Source organism: Schistocerca serialis, chromosome 4, assembly GCF_023864345.2.
Source record: "Schistocerca serialis cubense isolate TAMUIC-IGC-003099 chromosome 4, iqSchSeri2.2, whole genome shotgun sequence".
NCBI lineage: Eukaryota > Metazoa > Arthropoda > Insecta > Orthoptera > Acrididae > Schistocerca > Schistocerca serialis.
Window position 1 is genome coordinate 433,982,373 of NC_064641.1, and position 15,265 is coordinate 433,997,637.

General features: G+C 43.7%; 1 protein-coding gene across 1 annotated transcript in view; it reads left to right on the forward strand.

Annotated features, from left to right (window-relative positions):
* LOC126475036 (cholinesterase-like) overlaps positions 1-15,265 on the forward strand; it is a 157,744-nt gene that overhangs the window by 42,794 nt on the left and 99,685 nt on the right. The gene's annotated exons all lie outside the window — the stretch shown is intronic.

Here is a 15,265-nt window from a genome sequence, read left to right on the forward strand (position 1 = left end):
AGGGTTACTGAGCGACGTTAATTTATTAACGCTGGATTGGATTTCTTCAACAAAATGATAATATCCTCCGTGAAACAGCTCGAAGCAGTTATCCTCGAAATTCATTCAACATTTCTGTTAGTTTTTGTCCCATTATTTCCCAATATTTGTCGTATAGTTTGATAGGTATGACATCCGTCCCTTGTGCTCCATGCTTTGACGCGGCCTTTATTACTTTTTCAAATCCTCTCTGGGGAAGGATTCGTTTTGACTGTATCGTCCTCAGGCAAAAGCCAGCAAACACTTTTCTTTTCATTCTATGTTGTGCTGTCAGATAAGGTATACTATTACACCCATCCGCTGAAGCCAAGTGCCTGCTTTCTCTGTGACACTATCGTAGTGTTGTATAATACTTGTAAATACTCTAATATCCGAATGTGTATAAGATACAATCTCATGCCCGTTGGTGACCCTGTTTATGAGTCTCTCTTTTGTTGTTCCATACATGGGAATATTCACTAACATCCGTCCCTAAATCTCACGAAAGTATGTTTCTATAAAATGACCTCGTAAAATGTCACTGTTAACTTCTATTTGCCTCTGCCGTTGGAAACGTTCTATGGCCGATGTTTTATGGTGACATGGTAGGCAACATGGGCACAAAGTGTTACAGACCTAAATTCTATATTGTTTACATTTGTGAAATTACGGATTTTTCCATGTATGCTCTGTCCATCCGGCCGGCTTCTACTGGAGACGCATAGGGATAATCCAGTTGTCCCGAATGGAACTGTACCCATGCATAAATTATATCCACACTTTTTACTAAGACAGACAACCCTTCAGAAGAGTTAAAACTAGCCGTTTGCTCTTTGGGGTTTAGGACGCAGTTGGAGTCACCACAGAACATGATAGATGTACGACTTCACGTCCATCCACTGTGGCTCTTGCTCCCGTGAATGCATATATTTTTAATGCGTGTCAACCACTGACTTCTATTTCAGTGCCACGTGCAACTTTCAACACAGTGGGGAAATGCATTCCTAGTCTTGGCGGTATAGTACTGTTGTGTTGATTTCCGTACCCATGATAACACAGGAATCGTAACCCGTCACATTACCCTACGTTACCCAGTTCCATTTGCTGCAGAAGTGATACATCTATGTCGCCAAGCAGGCGGCTATGACGAAACGCAAAATCAGAGAGGTCATCGAAATACTTAAATACCCTAATAACTGGAATACAGAGGATGGACTCAGGCTTGCCCCATCCTGGCTGACAGCAATCAGAGCGCAACAGACCACACTTGTCAACACGAGCCGCCAGGGTGGCCGAGCGGTTCTAGGCGCTACAGTCTGGAACCGCGCGACCGCTACGGTCGCAGGTTCGAATCCTGCCTCGGGCATGGATGTGTGTGATGTCCTTAGGTTAGTTAGGTTTAAGTAGGTCTAAGTTCTAGGGGACTGATGATCTCAGCAGTTAAGTCCCATAGTGCTTAGAGCCATTTGAAAGGTTTTTTTTTTTTTTTTTTTTTTTTTTTTTTTTTTTTTTTTTTTTGTCAACACGAGGCACGAGCACTACCGGCGAGTAACTGCCCCCGCGCGGCCGACGTCCAGCATTTGGTGAACAGCAGCCAACTTTCCATTCGACAGTGGCCACCAGTCGTGGCACATAACACAAGAGCCAATAGACAAGAAAGGTTACGCTCTCCCTCCACCGCAATAACCTATTAAAATGAATTTCCCTCTCCTTCCTCCTTAAGTGACCAATGAGAGGAACTATCTTTATAAAATTATGACGTAATGGCATGCACAGTGAACAATAACAACAAAATATAAGGGACACTGCATAGCTAGAACGCACCAGTAGACCCAGAAGAAGGCCGTTGCAACCGTTTCGCAGAGAGAGAGAGAGAGAGAGAGAGAGAGAGAGAGAGAGAGAGGAGAGAGAGGGAGAGAAAGAAAGAGAGTTTGTGGTTGATGAACGATCAACGGCAAGGTTATCAGAGCCCGTACAGTTGTAGGTAGGAATGAATGCTGTTAAAATGAAATAAATAAATAAATAACAAGCTTTTAAAAAAACACGCACTTTCTTCCAGCCTACTCGGTCATTCTTACCACCACGCTAACTCAAATCTTTTACGATAGCGTGAACATGGACAGTTGTTCTTAAAATGACAATTAAAACACAATTAATGTAAGAGGAAACCTAAAAAAGGAAGAGCAAAGCTAAAAATGTAAGAGAAAAGCTCAACATAATTATATCGTTAAATGGTGATCCCTTAGATAAAACACGAAAAAGGAAACCATCCCTATAGCAAACAAAAAATCATCCAATAAAATGTAGGGAACAACTCGGATATTTCATATAATCCTCAGTACCATATTGAGAATGAAAATAAAGGCCAACTCTGTAGGACATAAACTTACATAGATCGTTGTCGAATATAGATCCATTGCTACATCGAAAACATATGTCATTGTGTTGTTCTGAGGAAATGAACAATCACTCATTCGGTAGAGTAGCGCATATTAGCGGATTACAGATTTTTCAAAACCCATTATATTACAAAAGTACTGAAAGGAAACAGGAATTAATTCTATTAAGCAAAGGCGTGCTGATCATGGGAAAAACTGTTTTATTTTTCAAACAAATGCTGCCACCTTCTGTGAGTAAGCAGGAACGAAAACATTTGATGAACATTGTGTAAAGTGTATGCTACAGTGGGGCACATGATGTTTAGTTTATTCTCAGAGCTAGGGACAAATTAAATTTGGATCTAGCATAATTTCTACATAAGGAGTGAGGAGGATATGATGTTGTGTCTTTCCGTAGATCAGTTTTGATAACTCTCACACTATTCGGCATACTGAAGGAACTCGTGTTTTGTAAACATTGATTTTGTTAATTGTGGGTCGTCCAATAAGTTACTAAGGCTCTTGCGATAGGGTCTCCAGAAATTTCGAAAGGTAATTTACTGCTCATACCCAACTCGGCGTGGGCTACAGTAACTTTTTAGATATCTCCAGTACGAGACGCGAATCTCTTTTCCGTTGCAATTTAGTACGATCCCATGGATAGTTTCAATGTCTATTTTACGTGGACGGTATTCGATACAAAACTGTAATCACGCTACGTCCATTGTCGCTCAAGCCTATCTATGACGTGGGAACATTTCGATTTTTGAGATTCTCTGTCCAGCTTGATCGTGCAGAAAACCGAACTTGTTGTTATTACACCTGACATTTCATGATGGAGCTCTACTTTCAGTCTTTTCAGCCGAACACATGTCGCCCGCGTGTCACAGCTCGCACTATTTACAGCAGCCGAACCCAGCTGCGGTCCATATATCCGTCTCCTGTTGACGGTGGAAGCAGAGCTGCGAAACCGCTATTAGCTGAAGGCACTAGTGGCCCATTCCTGACGTCACGAGTGGCATCTCTGACTGCCAGTGGGTTCGGTGCGTTTTGTCTTACGTTTAGTTGCGTAAACATATTAACCAACGATAAAGGGCGTCGCCATTGATCCACTGGCTCCCGGGCCCGCCCATCGTTCTGTTCACTTGGAGCCGCCCAAGGCCTTCAAGACGCATTGCGGTATATGGAGCTTATCAGCTGTGGGCGACTAGTGGCCTCACTTCCCCTCGATGGACCTGCACGCGCGTACAATTTATCATCCGAGCACAATGTCTCTGCCTCACACTTGTTCAATAACTCTTTGTTACAATACAGGGCACAATGTGTGTATTGCTGTTATTTCTTTAAAAACTGAGCAAATATGGAAAAACCAAATTACGTAGATCGAGTTGTGAGGGAAATTACGAGAGCCATTCAATAAGTTATGAAACATAAGTTTTTTTTTTCGGGATGCATGTTACTTTAATTCAGGATTCCAATCCACCGTATTATTCTCCATTCTTTTGGCTACAAAACTCTACTTTTCATCTTATTCTCCACCACGACGGCCTTATGCCACGTTGCTGGGAGGGCCTGTACGGCCGCATGGCGCCACTCTATTGGTCGACGTCGCACCCAATGTCTTGCTACATCAATAATCTCCACACCATCCGTGTACTGCTTCCAGCAGAGTGTGTTCTTCATTGGCCCAGACTGATGGTAATAGGAAAGTGTTACATCCGGGCTGTAAGGTGGATGAGGCAGACCAAACCAATGAAAGTTTGAGAGCTCTTCTTGGTTGGGCAGACTTATGTGAGGCCTTGCATTTCATGGAGAAGTAGTAGTGCGTTTGGATTTTTGTGACGACGAACACGCTGGAGTCGTTTCTTCAATGTCCTGAGGCTATCGCAGTACACTTCAGATCTGATCATTTCACCATGAGGGAGGACTTCAAATACAATAACCCCTTCTGAGTCACAAAATACCATGGTCATGACTTTTACCGGCTAAGGGGACCGCTTCGAACTTTTTCTTCGAAGGTAAGTTGGTGTGGTGCCAGTCCATGGATTGCTGCTTTGTTTCCTGTTGGAAGTGATGAACCCATTTATCATCGCATGTGACGATGTTCGACAGAAAGTTATCACGATCAGCGTCGCAATTCAACGGCAATTCCACACAGATTGTCCTTCATTGTTCTTTATGGTCTTCTATTCGGCGGCGGGGAACCCAGTGGGCATACATCTTTTAATACGCCAGCTGGTGGAACGATAGCGCCAGCAGTGGCAATAGGGATGTCCAGTTATGCAGCGAGGTGTTTGACTGTAATCCATCGACCACCTCGAGTAATATTTTCCGTACGTTCCAATATTACAGGAGTCAGAGCCGCGTGCAGCCGGCCGGTACGAGGGAGGTCGAACAGATTTACGCCACCTCGTTGCACTGCTGAAAGAGGCCTCACCCAACGACTCACTGTGCTCTTGTTCACCGGCAGGAGTTAATACACACTCTTCAAGCACCTATAAATATCTGTGATGCTTTGTTTTTCCACAAAAAAAGCTCTCTGCTTGGAATGCGCCTCCGTTACAGACAGCATTTTGAAGGCAACGTATAGCACCGCCACTATCGAAACTTCATGAAATTATAGTGGCTGAAGCGGTGATATTCGAGAATGTCCCACAACAAATTCCCTATTTTTTAACCTAAATTGGCCGACAAAAAAATGTGTTGCTTTACTTAGTGAACGCCCTTTGTAATAAACCGTTTCCATGTACAGTAAGTACAGAACACATCTGCTAAAGCATCTGGTAACATGTTATCCGTCGGATGCCTATCACAGACAAATACACTCCTGGAAATGGAAAAAAGAACACATTGACACCGGTGTGTCAGACCCACCATACTTGCTCCGGACACTGCGAGAGGGCTGTACAAGCAATGATCAAACGCACAGCACAGCGGACACACCAGGAACCGCGGTCTTGGCCGTCGAATTGCGCTAGCTGCGCAGCATTTGTGCACCGCCGCCGTCAGTGTCAGCCAGTTTGCCGTGGCATACGGAGCTCCATCGCAGTCTTTAACACTGGTAGCATGCCGCGACAGCGTGGACGTGAACCGTATGCGCAGTTGACGGACTTTGAGCGAGGGCGTATAGTGGGCATGCGGGAGGCCGGGTGGACGTATCGCCGAATTGCTCAACACGTGGGGCGTGAGGTCTCCACAGTACATCGATGTTGTCGCCAGTGGTCGGCGGAAGGTGCACGTGCCCGTCGACCTGGGACCGGACCGCAGCGACGCACGGATGCACGCCAAGACCGTAGGATCCTACGCAGTGCCGTAGGGGACCGCACCGCCACTTCCCAGCAAATTAGGGACACAGTTGCTCCTGTGGTATCGGCGAGGACTATTCGCAACCGTCTCCATGAAGCTGGGCTACGGTCCCGCACACCGTTAGGCCGTCTTCCGCTCACGCCCCAACATCGTGCAGCCCGCCTCCAGTGGCGTCGCGACAGGCGTGAATGGAGGGACGAATGGAGACGTGTCGTCTTCAGCGATGAGAGTCGCTTCTGCCTTGGTGCCAATGATGGTCGTATGCGTGTTTGGCGCCGTACAGGTGAGCGCCACAATCAGGACTGCATACGACCGAGGCACACAGGCCAACACCCGGCATCATGGTGTGGGGAGCGATCTCCTACACTGGCCGTACACCACTGGTGATCGTCGAGGGGACACTGAATAGTGCACGGTACATCCAAACGGTCATCGAACCCATCGTTCTACCATTCCTAGACCGGCAAGGGAACTTGCTGTTCCAACAGGACAATGCACGTCCGCATGTATCCCTTGCCACCCAACGTGCTCTATAGGGTGTAAGTCAACTACCCTGGCCAGCAAGATCTCTGGATCTGTCCCCCATTGAGCATGTTTGGGACTGGATGAAGCGTCGTCTCACGCGGTCTGCACGTCCAGCACGAACGCTGGTCCAACTGAGGCGCCGGGTGGAAATGGCATGGCAAGCCGTTCCACAGGACTACATCCAGCATCTCTACGATCGTCTCCATGGGAGAATAGCAGCCTGCATTGCTGCGAAAGGTGGATATACACTGTACTAGTGCCGACATTGTGCATGCTCTGTTGCCTGTGTCTATGTGCCTGTGGTTCTGTCAGTGTGATCATGTGATTTATCTGACCCCAGGAATGTGTCAATAAAGTTTCCCCTTCCTGGGACAATGAATTCACGGTGTTCTTATTTCAATTTCCAGGAGTGTATAAACATCGTTTTCAGTGAGAGTGTTAGCATATGCATGCTTACTTTTTCCTCATATATAAGTAAATTAATGAAGAAACCCTGCGTTGCCCAGGTATTAATTTACAACTCTGCGTCTACGCCTCTCCCACGCAACATCTGGCCTTCTGCTTAATGCTTATAACGCCAAGCTCTATGAACTATGTTTCGTACAATTATGTAATATTGCAGGTGCATCCAGCGGCATACGTGGAAGTTTAAACGTGATAGGGAAGCATGAAGATATGAAACAGTAAATGCTAAAGCGCAGTGTTCATATACTGGCGAGTCAGTGAAGTGACATTTAAACACAAGGATGTCTGGTCAAATGAGTATAGGGTAATATCAGCAGCAGCAGAAAATGATATAACAGGAGTAGGATTCCTTATGAATAGAAAGGTAGGATACAGAGTGAGTTATGTGAGCAGTTCACTGCTCGCAGTCTTCTTATATAGTGGGGATAGAAAGGAGACAGTGGATCATGTTGTGGAATGCTGCATGTTTGTAGGATGTTGAGAGGAAGGTGGGAATGTGTTAGTGAAGACATCATTTCCTCTAAATTTCAAATTTGTGGTTGCTGTTTTCTATCTGTAAGCTGATATCCAGGAAATTAATACTGAAACTTACTAATTCCACATTGACCTCTTTGCTAGTTGCTATTGATTCTTATTGTCCAAGATCTTATGAAGTTGTCTAGTGGAATCTTTCCACATACAGAGAATATCCTAGACATATATATTCACCTATACAAGAAATTTTTGTGTGGCCTTTTTGTGTTAACCAACATCAATGCTTCATTTATTGTATTGTACTGTATTTATCAGACCATGCCATGCATATTGTTTTAAATTTGTGGTTTTACTATGCCTTATCCATCTGTTCATTGTGTTCTTTGTTAATACCTCCCTTTCTCACGTTTATTCCCTAAATATTCTTTTCCTATCTGTTTGTCAACTAATGTCTGACTTATACAGAGCTATTTCATAAAGTCATTTGAAGCTATTTGAGCTGGCTGCTATTACCTTACGCCTGTAGTGGCTACCTTCATACCAGTGAAGCCAATTTTAGACGCAGTTTTTATATATTTCATTTTTCTGTTAAACATCAAAAGTTTTGAAACCTGACTTACACACGTATCAACTGCTGAACATCAAATCTATAGAGTGAATAGTCCTCTTTGCTCATTCCATTGTTGGTATGGCACTAAGAATATTCACTATCAGAATAATCTTTTTTAGTATTTGATGAATGGGAGCAACATTGAGTATGTTCTGAGACAGTATTGTGACTTTTTCTTTGACCATGGGAATTAAGTTGTATTTGCTTCATCACCTTTCAGTTACTATATTAAATATTTATTCTATCTCACCATTCACGAACGTCGATGTATGCAACAGTATGACCCATATTGTTACAGGGATTTCAAATGTTTTTCTTTCATAGAATATGGTATGGCACCAGCTTTGGTCTCTAAAACTTCTTAAGTTTTGATGATTGACATATATACATCTGAATGGTAGTCATTGGGATTTTATACGTTCTGCCCGTAGAAAATTTTCTGCTAAACTATTTTTCAGTATGAACCACAGTGGTACAACAGTATTCAATTTGCATTATAAAAGTCAGAGAGGGATGTTCTATTGTATCTTCATGCTCATCAAATTCACTTCGCACATTAATAGCCTAGTGGGTGGGTTCATAATGTCTCGTAACATATCCTCTTTTGGAAGCAATAGCTGTGCTATTAGATGATAATGATAACCAAAAATGGTTTTATAGAACTCACCAGGTGTGTGTGTGTGTGTCTGTGTGTGTGTGTGTGTGTGTGTGTGTGTGTCCAGAAATCTTGTATTGTTTCAACAGAGGTATGGGGTGGATAACCACAAAATGTTAATTATACAGCAAAACATTTTACATAAAGGCAGGGCTGTTTCAGCAATAAAAAATATTTTTGCACAATAAAAGTACAATTTTCTTTAAAGAACTATTAATGAAAATAAAAAAAAATACGTGCACACATTATGCCCAAAAAACCAGTTGGTATGAAATATAGAAATGGCAGAAATTGGTGGCTAGGTTTATACACAAAAATACGTATTGTGGTTGCATATTCTCCTGAATTAGCCCTTTTATCTATGTCAGAATGTTATGCAACAGATACTGGGAAAGCCATGCATATTTTTTTATTCATAAACAAATAGAGTAGCATATATGGTAGAGTACAAGAATTAAATATGATATTAACTTAGCTAGTACATATTCAGGATGATTTAGCTGAGTTGTTCAGACCAATTGTGTGATTGGATTGAGGAGTTCCTAGATAACAGGACGCAGCATGTCATTGTCAATGGAGAGAAGTCTTCTGAAGTAAGAGTGATTTCAGGTGTGCCGCAGGGGAGTGTCATAGGACCGTTGCTATTCACAATATACATAAATGACCTTGTGGATGACATCGGAAGTTCACTGAGGCTTTTTGCGGATGATGCTGTGGTGTATCGAGAGGTTGTAACAATGGAAAATTGTACTGAAATGCAGGAGGATCTGCAGCGAATTGACGCATAGTGCAGGGAATGGCAATTGAATCTCAATGTAGACAAGTGTAATGTGCTGCGAATACACAGAAAGAAAGATCCCTTATCATTTAGCTACAATATAGCAGGTCAGCAACTGGAAGCAGTTAATACCATAAATTATCTGGGAGTACGCATTAAGAGTGATTTAAAATGGAATGATCATATAATGTTGATCGTCGGTAAAGCAGATGCCAGACTGAGATTCATTGGAAGACTCCTAAGGAAATGCAATCCGAAAACAAAGGAAGTAGGTTACAGTATGCTTTTTCACCCACTGCTTAAATACTGCTCAGCAGTGTGGGATCCGTACCAGATAGGGTTGATAGAAGATATAGAGAAGATCCAACGGAGAGCAGCGCGCTTCGTTACGGGATCATTTAGTAATCGCGAAAGCGTTACGGAGATGATAGATAAACTCCAGTGGAAGACTCTGCAGGAGAGACGCTCAGTAGCTCGGTACGGGCTTTTGTCAAAGTTTCGAGAACATACCTTCACCGAAGAGTCGAGCAGTATATTGCTCCCTCCTACGTATATCTTGCGAAGAGACCATGAGGATATAATCAGAGAGATTAGAGCCCACACAGAGGCATACCGACAATCCTTCTTTCCACGAACAATACGAGACTGGAATAGAAGGGAGAACCGATAGAGGTACTCAAGGTACCCTCCGCCACACACTGTCAGGTGGCTTGCGGAGTATGGATGTAGATGTAGATGTAGAAAAGGGTCGTTCTTATCAAAATCTATAGAAAACCAACACCCACAACGATAGTTCAGATAGATATGCTGACATTGCAAGCTCAATATGAAGAGATAGAGAATTTCAAGAAGATATTGAAATGGTAACACAGTACGAAACGGGAGATGAAAATCTAGTAGATTTGGAGGACTGGAATGCGACTGTGGGGGAAAGAGTAGAAGAAATGTTACGGCGGAATATGGGCCTGGTACTAGAAATGAGAGAGGAGAAACGCTAATTGAGTTCTGCAGTAAATTTCGGCCAGTAATAGCGAGTACTCTGTTTAAGAATTACAAGAGGAGGAAATTTACTTGGAACAGGTCGGAAGATACGGGAGATTTTAGTTACATTACATTATGGTAAGGGAGAGTCTCCGAAATCAGTTACTAGATTGTAGGGCGTGCCCGTGAGTACATATAGACCCAGATCACAATTTAATAGTAATGAAGAGTAGGTGGAAATTTACGAGACTAGTCAGCAAGTGCAATGCAGAATGAAGTTGGATACGGAAGTACTTAGCAACGAAAAAATACGCTTGAAGTTCTCTGAGGCTATAGATACGGCGATAAGGAATAGCTCAGTTGAAGAAGAATGGAAATTTCTAAAAACAGCAGTCACAAATGTTTGATAGGAAAGCATAGGTACAAAGAACGTAGCTGCTAAGAAACCATGGGTAACAGAATAAATAATTCAGATCATTCATAAAAGAAGGAAGTACAAAAATGTTCAGGGAAATTCAAGTCACTCAGGAATGAAATAAATAGGAAGCGCAGGAAAGTTAAGGTGAAGTAGCTCCGTGAAACATACGTTGAAGGCCTCTGCGAGGGGAAGACTTGTCTTACTACGGAATAGAAGAAGAGGCATGACTCCATATACAAAAGATAACGGATGCAGAAGTATAATAAGAATTTAAAAGAACTTTGAAAGACCTAAGATCGATTAAGGCAGAAGAGACTGACAACATTCCATTAAAATTTATAAAATTAATTTGTTGAAGTTGCAACAAAATGCCTACTCACGTTAGTGAGTTTAATGTATGTCTAGCGACATAACATCTGACTTTTCGAAAGTCATCATCCACAAAATTCCGATGATTATTGCACAGTCAGCTTAACAGACTATGCATCCGAATAGCAGACAAGACTAATATAAAGGGGAATGGAAAAGAAAATTGAGGATGTGTCAGACGACGCTTAGTTTATTTTAGGAAACGTAAGGGCACTAGGGAGTCAGTTCTGTAGGTGCAGATGATAATGGGAGCGTGACTAACGAAGAATCAAGACACATTCATAGAATTTGTCGACCTGGAAAAAGCACTCGGCAGTGTCAAATGGTGCAAAGTGTTCGAAATTATGGGAAAAATTGGGGTAAGCTATAGGGAAAGACGGGTAATATACAATATGTACAAGTGTCAAGAGGGAAAAATAAGAGTCCGAGACCAAGAACGCAGTGCTCGGATTAAAAAGGGTGTGCGACATGGATGTAGACTTTCGCCTCTTCTATTTAATCATTATGACGAAGAAGCAATGACGGTAATACAAGAAACGTTCCAGAGTGGAAACAAAAATTTATTGTGGAAGGATATCAATGATACGATTCGCTGTTGACATTGCTATCGGGAGGGAAAGTGAAGAAAAATTGTATGGTCTGCTGAATGGAAGAACACTCTAAAGAGTAAAGAATATGGATTTAGAGTAAATCGAAGAAAGATGAAAGTACTGAGAAGTAGCAGAAATGAGAAAAGCGAAAAAACATCAGGACTGACAGTCACGAGTGGATGAAATTATAGAATTGTGTTACCTAGCCAGCAAATGGTTCAAATGGCTCTGAGCACTATGGGACTTAACTTCCGAGGTCATCAGTCCCCTAGAACTTAGAACTACTTAAACCTAACTAACCTAAGGACATCATACACATCCATGCCCGAGGCAGGATTCGAACCTGCGACCGTAGCGGTCGCGAGTTACCAGACTGAAGCACCTAGAACCGCTCGGCCACTCGGGCCGGCCCCAAAGCAGCAAAGTAACCCATGACAGAAGGGGCAAGGAGGGTACAAAATGCAGACTAGCACTGACAAAAAGAGCATTCCTGGCCAAGAGAAGGCTACTAGGATCAAATATACGCTTTAATTTCAGGAAGAAATTTCTGAAAATATACGAGGGTTGCCCAGAAAGTAATGCACTGCATTTTCTTCCCTCAACAATTCTTTATTGAACGTAATGAGAATTACAAACAGGAAAGAATGGTGTTTTATCTACTTGTGGTGTCACCGCCAGACACCACTCTTGCTAGGTGGTAGCCTTTAAATCGGCCGCGTTCCGTTAGTATACGTCGGACCCGCGTGTCGTCACTATCAGTGATTGTAAACCGAGCGCCGCCACATGGCAGGTCTAGAGACACTTCCTAGCACTCGCCCCGGTTGTACAACCGACTTTGCTAGCGATGGTTCACTGACAAAATACGCTCTCATTTGCCGAGACGATAGTTTAACATAGCCTTCAGCTACGTCATTTACTACGACCTAGCAAGGCGCCATTATCAGTTACCATTGATATTGTGAATCATGTACCGGCAAGCGACGTTCTTCATTAACGGATTAAAGTTAAGTATTCCACCAGCTACGTCCGTTTTTCTAAATTCTAATTTCCTTGTCCTGTTCCAATCCTCACGCCAGCCTGCGTGAGCTAAAACGCGTGCCTTTCGGCCTCCTTCTAGTAACACGGTGTTGGCTCTCCTGCCAACCAAAACACTACTCACCCTATTTTCCACGTAATATCCATCCCGTTCTGTGGCCTTCCTCCAGAGCGAAATAAGGGCGTCTATCCCATGTCGGTACCATTCCTTGTTCTGATGGCGGAGTCATTGCTTCATTGTGTGAATCACCTCCTCAGCATTGACAGATGCAGCGCCAACTGCCGAGTCGTAGTGCTTCTGTCCTCGCCAATGACAACATCATCTCGCTACAACATGTCAAGTGTGGCAAGGGTGGATGGTCTTCACGACCGCAGCAAATCGTGGAGCTCTTCTGGTGACCTCACCTCTGTGCCCAGCGACTAACTTTACTTCTGTCGACAGTAGATGCTCCATGGAGTTTGCACAAGGGTTTGTGAACAATCTTCCCAGTTTCTTTCTCTGCAGTGAGAAACTCAATGAAGGCACGTTGCTTGTAAGATACATCACCTACAGATGTCATTTGAAACCGTCCTGCAGTTACACTATCTGTTGGAAGTGACAGGAACTTGGCGCGCTCGCTTAGGATACTTCAAATAATACATGCATAACGTTTCGCATACGTAGCATTGCTTTCGGATGAGAACAAAAATGCGATGCATTACTTTCTGGACAACCCTTGTACATTTGGAGAACAGCATTCTGTGGCAGTGAAATACGGACTGTGGGAAAACTGGAGCAGAATAGAATCAAAGCATTTGAGATGTGGTGTGCGAAAGAACGTTGAAAGTTAGCAGGACTGATACGGTAAGGAATGAGGAGGTTCTGCGGAGAATCGGTGAGTAAAAGAATATATGGAAAACACTGACAAGAAGAAGGGACAGGGTGGTAGGACATCTGTTAAGACATCACGGAACAGCTTCCGTGGTACTAGAGGGAACTGTCGAAAACAGAGATTGGAATACTTGCAGCAAATAATATAAGATGTAAGTTGCTAGTGCTATTCTGACATGAAGAGATTGCCACAGGAGAGGCATTCATGGCGGGCCACACCCAAGCAGTCGCAAGCCTGATGACTCACCAAAAAAAAGTTATTGCGAACAGATTTAGTGGCAAAGAAGTAATAAATTTAAACGCCATGCATTATGTGACAGTTTTCCACGCATCTCATTGTTTATGACGTCAAATCTTCTCAAATATGCGTGTAACAATTATATAATTTTGCAGATACATTCACCTGTATATGTGCATATCTTCTGCGAAATGTTTCGCGAATACAGTTGGTAGTAAGGAAGTAATAAATTACAACGTTATGCCTCATGCATGAACATCGGAAAAGTAGTAGTCATTTATTTATTACCTTTGATCACTTAGTAGGGGTTGTCATGGAGAAAAATTTCGAGAAGTTTTGAAATTATGTCTAAAGTCTGGTGCAAGTCGGCTGAGTGCTCTCATTCTCGAATACTGACAATTCATGCGTTGTCGGCTGCGCTTCTTTTTTACCACGACTCCCTCCCCCACCCACGCCCCCCCCCCTTTTGTGGTATTTTGCTCTTGCCCCCCCCCCCCCCCCCGATGATAGTTGCCTGACAGTAAGGTATATAATGATCAGCGAGAACACTATGACCATCTAGGTCACAGCCGGTATGTCCACCTCTGGCACGAATAACACCGGCGATGCGGCGTGGCGAAGAGCAATGAGACCTTGATAAGTCGCAGGAGGGAGTTGGCATCACATCTGCACACACACAAGTCACCTAATTCCCGTAAATTCCGGGGAGGGGGCGACGAACTCCGACGCCACATTCAATCGCATCCCAGATGTGTTCGATAGTATTCAGGTCTGGCGAGTTGGAAGGCCAGCACTGCTTTCCTTGAACCCGTTCAACATATTATGTTGAAAAATGCCTCTGCCGCCTGGAAACATGATCTTCATGAAGGGATGTACGTAGTCTGGAACAAGTGTACGATACTCCTTGGACGTCATGATGCTTTGGGAAGTGGTTCAAATGGCTCTGAGCACTATGGGACTTAACATCTGAGGTCGTCAGTCCCCTAGAACTTAGAACTACTTAAACCTAACCAACCTAAGGACATCACACACATCCATGCCCGAGGCAGGATTCGAACCTGCGACCGTAGCGGTTGCGCGGTTCCAGACTGTAGCGCCTAGTACCGGTCGGTCACCCCGGCCGGCGGTGCTTTGCACCTCAAGTGGAACCAGGGATGCCCAAGTAATGTTCCCCAGATCATAAAGGAGCTTCCACCTGGTTCTCTCCGTACTACAGTACAGATGTTAAGCAGCTGTTCGTCTGGAAGACGACGGATTCGCGCACTCCTATCGGCATGATGAAGTAGGTATTGGGATTCATCAGACGATCCAACACTCTGCCACTGCGCCACCGTCCAGTGCCAATGGTCATGTGCTCATTTCAGTCATAGTTGCCGATGACGTGGTGTTAACTTTGACACATGACATGTATGGGTAGTCGGCTGCGGAGGCCCATCGCTAGAATTGTTCGGTGCACAGTGTGTTCAGACAAACTTTTACTCTGCCCAGCATCAATGTCTGATGTCAGTTCCGCCACATTTCGCCGCCTGTCCTGTTTTACTAGCTCGCGCAGCC